This window comes from Phacochoerus africanus, chromosome 8 (assembly GCF_016906955.1).
Source record: "Phacochoerus africanus isolate WHEZ1 chromosome 8, ROS_Pafr_v1, whole genome shotgun sequence".
Lineage (NCBI taxonomy): Eukaryota > Metazoa > Chordata > Mammalia > Artiodactyla > Suidae > Phacochoerus > Phacochoerus africanus.
Genome location: NC_062551.1, coordinates 3,917,212 through 3,923,211, shown reverse-complemented (window position 1 = coordinate 3,923,211; position 6,000 = coordinate 3,917,212). Strand labels below are relative to the sequence as shown.

At 56.0% G+C, this 6,000-nt stretch overlaps 1 protein-coding gene across 1 annotated transcript in view; it reads left to right on the top strand.

Moving 5' to 3' along the window:
- Nucleotides 1-1,176: 1,176 nt before the first annotated feature.
- The window catches only part of CRISPLD2 (cysteine rich secretory protein LCCL domain containing 2), a 64,087-nt gene continuing 59,263 nt past the window's right edge, over nt 1,177-6,000 (top strand). Inside the window, exon 1 of the mRNA XM_047789611.1 lies at nt 1,177-1,325. The gene's annotated coding sequence lies outside the window, so the exon portion shown is untranslated. The remainder of the gene's footprint in view (nt 1,326-6,000) is intronic.

Here is a 6,000-nt window from a genome sequence, read left to right as displayed (position 1 = left end):
CTTTCCTCATCTTTGTTCCCTCCGCTCTCCATCTTTGTCCCATGCACCCCAGTCTTGTGCTCTGACTCCGTCTGGGTGCCTCTGAGATTCCAGAGGGGGCTCACCTGTGCCTGCTCACGGCTGGTCATTCAGGGGCTGGTGCAGACTGGATGGGGCTGTGTGTAGGGAGGTGATGAGTGAGCTGATTCCAGCGTCTTCAGCAGGAATAAGCAATGCAGTGAGAACAGGCTTCCTCCTGCCCTGGGGTACCAGTACCACCCGCACACAGTAGGTCCACAGTGTGTGACCGAGTGGGGCCCACGGGGGAGCTCTTTAGCTCCTGGGGACTTGATTTCTTCACCTGCCAACAAGGGCTTTGCATCTCTCAAAGGTGATTTCTCCTGGCTCTAAATTGATTTAAGGGTTTATGGCTGCTACATGCCTGTGTGCAAAATGAAAGAAGAGCAGGGTTTGAACCCGCGCTGCCGGCTCGCTGATAGCTGTGGGACTTGGAGCACTCTCTTCTCCAAGCCTCCCAGTCTGTGAAATGGGATCATTTCCACCTCACTGTGTGTATTGCTGTGAGCCTATACTAGGATTATGACGGTAAAGCCTGGACCTCTTCTTCCTTTCTGAGGGAATAGTGAGTATGTGGCAAGAGTGAAGTTTTCTATCCACGTGTAGAGGATGGGAATAAATTTAGCAAGTGTGTATTCTGCACCATAGTTGATGGAGCCCACGCCCTTCCCGATTTCATTTGCTATAATCCCCGGGAAGTCGTTGCCTTATTCCCATTTTCCAATTGAGGCGTAGAGAAATGGAATTTGGTAAATTTGCAAACTCCTGGTGGAAAGTGCTTGGCACCGCGCTGGGTACATCATAAGCTCTCAGTGAAAACAATACTTTTATGGTCACAGAGAGGAAACTGAGCGCGTCCTCTTCTCGAGCCGAATTCTTAGGACGAGGGTGGTCCTGACCTCCCTGCCTTGCCCCCAGACTCCAGGCGCGGGTGGCTCCCGGAGCCGGGGCAGCCGGGGAGGGGCGGGGCCGGTGGGGGTTGGGGCAGCGCGGGGAGGGGCGGGGCCGGAGGAGGGCAGGGGCGGGGCTACGACAGCCTGGCCCAATCTGCTGCTGGCCACTGGAGGGGCGTGGCCTCCGGGCTCCGGGCAGCCTACAAGAAGAGGCGCATAGGGTGCCAGGACCCACTGCATCCCTCGGCAGCCCGGGTGTCCTCTCTGTCCGCTGTGTCTGCGCTGCCCCTGCCGCTGCCGCTGCCCCCCACTCCACGCGGGAGACGCCACTCCACTCGGGAGACTCCGCGAGGTGGTGGTTGGAGCCCTGCAAAGGTAAGTGTGAATTTCTTCTCGGCAAGTTGCGATCTGCTCCCACAGTCTCTGAGGAGCCTGAAGTGACCAGAGCAGATGTCGTCTCTTAGGGTTTACTGTGTGTGGACACTAAGCTGAGCGCGCCGCCTGCATCTCTTCTGATGCCCTTTCACAGATTGAGAAACTGATGCTGAGCGACAAGTCGCCTCACATGTAGGAAGCGAGGGAGCCAGAATTCCAAGCTGGTCTGACTACAGATTTATGCTCCCGGAGGCTCTGTAGTCTTGCCTTCCCTGTCCAGTTCGCTAGCACCTGTCGCATTACTGTGTACACAGTGGGTGTCGATAAATGCAAAGCTGGTGGTGTGCATATGACAGGAGTTTGAAGACGTTCCACCCCCGGGCAGAGGACTGGGGGCACCTAAGGGCTGGTGCATCCTGCGGGCAGTTTACAGGGCCATGCCCCTTTATAATTGTGTTTGCCCCAAACCTGCAAGGCAGTCTTCCTCTCCCTGCATTTCAGATGGAGACCCTGAGGGTCAGAGAGGTGAATTGAGTTGTCCAGGCAGATTGGAGGCTGGGACCCAGTTCTCTCTGCCTCCAAAACTCCCCATGGATGTGTCACAGCACAGGGCATTTCAGAGTTCCTGCAGGAGTTTCTGGGTCTTCAGCCAGAGTGGGTATTTGAACAGACTTCTTCTTGTGGGGGGATAGCTGGGAGCTGAAAGTTCAGCACCGGGGTCTAGGAGATCTGCTGCCCCGGGCAGAAGAGCTGGGACCAGCCCCTGGTGCAGGGCGGACCCAGAGCCTCCCTTGAAAGGGCTGGGCTGTGGACAAGCCAGGAAGGGCTTAGCTGGTGCCTGCTCCTCGAAGTCTGATTTGAATTGGCTGTCTCTTGGCCAGAAGGTGCAATGCTGCTCTGGGCAAGAAAAGCAGCTGGGAGTCTGGCAAATAGGCAGCTCATATTCCAACCAAGAGTGGGCATATGAGTTTCTACCTTGAGCCTTGGGGCGCCTGCCTTCCCCAGCCAGGTCAGGGCATCCCGGGTCTAGAGCCTGATGAATGAGAGACCCAGGATGTGAAGGACGAGGTGAAGGCCACGGCTCCATCTCCAAAGAGACCAAGAAGAGGACTCCCAGAGCTCTTTGGGTTTCATGCCCCTGTTTTTCTGTTTCTGCCCCTGATCCGGCTGTTCCCATGTGGGGAAAGGAGCAGGTGTGGGAGCTGTGTTTCTGGCGTGCTAGCTAAGAGGCCCCGTGCCACCACCTTTACCTGCATCACACCTGGGCCGTAGGCCCCTTGATCTTCATTTCACAGATGAGGGAACTGAGGCTCAAAGAGGTCAAGTGCTTGCCCAAGGTCCCCTAGCTGGCAGGTGATGTTGTCACCCCAGGGCTGTCTGTTAGCCCTTAACCTACATACTTAGTGTCTGGGTCCTGTCTCCTTCTCTACCCACCTGCCAATTTCACCAGGGAACCTGACCTCCAGCAAGGACTTGTCTGGTTTGGGAGAGGCTCCTGGTAACACAGCAGTCAGCAGAGCTGACAATACATCCCGGGGCAGAAGAAAAAGAGTGATTTTGATTTTTACAGTCTCTTAAAAAGTAAGAGAGGAAGAATAATGCTAGCATTTATAATCCTACCAGCAGCTGACACTTATCTGGCACTTCCTGTGGGCCAGCCATGCCCGGGATTTTACACGGATGACCTATCCCGCTGGCTTCTTTGTGAGCTGGGCACTGGACTGTCCTTCTTTTTACAAGGAGACATTGAGACTCAGAGTGGTTAAGGCATGTACCCTGCATGACACAACCAGAGTGGGGAGAGCCGGCATCCTGGCCGAGCCCCACCCAGATTCTGGAGGGAGATGCTGGTCCAATGGCCACACGACTGTCAGCCCAGAGCTCGCTGCTAAGCAAGGCTTCTGCCCTGTGGGGTCTGAGTCCCTGGCTCTGGTCTGGGGTGAGCCTGGAGCGGGGGCGGATGCACGGATGCCGGGACCCCAGACCAATGCGAGCTCCCACAGTCGCGCCTCTGGATTGGAAAGGAGAGCTGGCTCAGTGGGAGAGGGGCCGGAGCCTCGGCAGAAGAGCATGAGGCCTCTGAAAGCCCCCACACTTCACCCTCTGTCAGATGTCCCGCCTGTGGGGTGTGTGGGTTTTTGGTAGGTTGCATTTGAAAACGGACTTTTAAAGGCAGGACCCCCAAAGGCTGACCTCGTTGGCCTTGTGGAAGCTGGAACATTTCTTTCCTCTGTCACCAGAGTAATTCACTGTGTACGGGAGGTGCCTCTGTGTCTGCTTACTCCCGACCTAGGAGGGTTTTTCCCCCCTTTTTTGCAGACTCACTGGTTTTTGATCAGTCCCAGATGTGCAACCCAGCATCACTCACAGGGGCTGATGGCTTGTCAAGGAAGGGAAATATGACGCAGGCGTCATTTCACTCCATCTTCAAGTCACTGAGCTGAGGTCTTCCCGGGATGGGGCATCTGGAGCCTCTCGTAAAGTCCCCAACGGAGGCGCTCCGTTCTGGAACAGGGAGACCAGGCAGAGCCGGCGGTGGTGGGACGGGCCAGCCGGGCCCTTTTTTATTTATTTTTTCCCTCTTGTGGTCAAGGACACATAAACACGAGGTTTATCATTTTAAAGTGCACGGTTCAGCCGCATCAGTACATGGGCAGTGTTGTGCAATTGTCGCCACCGTCTAGTTCCAGAATGTTTTCTTCAGCCCCCAAGGCTCCCCCCCCCGCCATTATTGGCAGGCACTCTCTCTCCTGTCCTCCCCAGCCCCTGGCATCTACTCATCTGCTTTCTGTCTCTCTGGATGTGCTTATTCCGGACAGTTCACACAAGCGGGATCATGCAGGATGTGGCTTTTTGTGTCTGGCTTCTCTCACTGAGCATGAAGTTGTCCAGCTTCCTTCATGTCGCAGTTGTGTCACGCTCCATCCCTTTTTATGGCTGAATACTATTCCGGTGTGTGGCTAGAGCATCTTACATTTATCCACTTTTCCATTGATGGAAGTTGAGTCCATTTCCGCCTTTTGGCTCTTGGCATAATGCTGCTATTAACATCTGCATCCACGTCTGTTTGAACACCTGCTTTCAGCTGCGTTGGGTCTACCCCTGGGAGGGAAAGAGCTGGAGCACATGGGAACGTAATTTTTATCTTATTAGGGATCACGCGTCCTTTTTTTTCTCTTAAAGAAGCGTCTGCTGGGATCATCTTCCGTCGAGGCCTCTGCTGTGGGTGCAGGGAGACCCGGCATCTGGGTGTTGGGGGGAGGTGTCGACAGCTCCCCTGGGAGAGCAGTTGGCAGAGGATCCTGCTGGGGGTGATGCCCTGGGGGGCGTCCTGCCTTGTGCCCCAGGCTGTGTGATTTGGGGTACTCACTGACAGATACTCCCCCCTCACCCCCGCTCCAAGGCTGTGAGGACAGATAGTTTCTCGTGGTCCAGCCCGAGCAGAGATTTATCTCCTCTGATTGTCTCCAGTGCTGCATCAGCTTAGACAAAAACCACAGATTCCGGGGAAGAGGAACAGTCCTAATGAGGATTGTGCAACTTTGGGGCCGTCGTTTCAAAAAATATCATAAATTATGAAACCCCACATTTTCAATCCAAGGTTCTGGATCGTGTCCCACTGTGAGTGCCGAATGGTAAAACCCCTGAAGGAAACAGAGCGGAGCCGCCGCTTCGTTTAGCGTTCCGTGGTCCCAGAATTGACCCTGCCCCGAAGTTCTTTCAGGTTGGAGAAGAATCTTGGGTCTCTCTAGGAATGAGGACCGGTATCCAGCTGGCAACTGCTGAGTCTGACTGATAAGGGCCTAGAAGTCCTTTTAGAGCCAAGAGGTGGCGCTCTGTGGACGGAAAGGGGCCGGTGGGTGGGTGGGACCTGGGGGAGGGTGTGCCAAGTGGAGGGATGTGGGGGTCAAAGGCCAGAGGTGGGGAGAGGCCTGGTACCCGGAGAATGCCGAGAAGCTCTGAGTGGCTGGCTGGCTGGCTGGAGGGCGTCGGCTCCAGCTCCGGGGGCATGAGTCTCCCCGGCGGTGGGGTGAGCTGCGGTGGGTGTGGGCTTCCCGCCCTGGGCCGCGGGCCGTAGGAGAGTCACAGGGTGCTCCCTGAGAACAGACCACGGTGAGATGCGCACTGTCCCCCAAAGGGTAGGGGGCCCGTCCCTGCTGGTCCCCAAGGTGACTGAGCCTGTGCACTGAGCCAGCAGCAAAGGCCTCCGATGCAGACGTCCCCGCACCTCTCTGTTGCAGCAAGGTGACCGCCCCAGGGCCTGCCTCCTGCCCAGTGTGTCCCTCTGCCGTGACCTCCAATTGCAACAGAGTCTCCTCTCCGGCGAAGCCCGTGGCCTCTCTCTGTTCTGTTCTCTTTGGGTTTTGTTTTACTCTCGCCCTTTGTTCGAGGCAGAAGCAATCAGGTTCTTGGCTCAGGCTGATCACAGAAGGCTCCCCTTTTAAAGTGCATTTCTTTCAACCCCCAAAGCGAGCCAACTTAAATAAACTGCGAAATATGAGCCAGAACAGGGAGATGGTAGAACGGTGGGCAGAGCTTGGGCAGGGGCAAACACCGGCCTAAGGTGCAGTGCCAGGAGCTGCAAGAGGCCATGATCACCCCAAGCGGTGGTTCTCCAAGGCGGGGACCGGGACCGGCAGCGGCACCTGCGAACTTGCCAAAATGCCGATTTTCA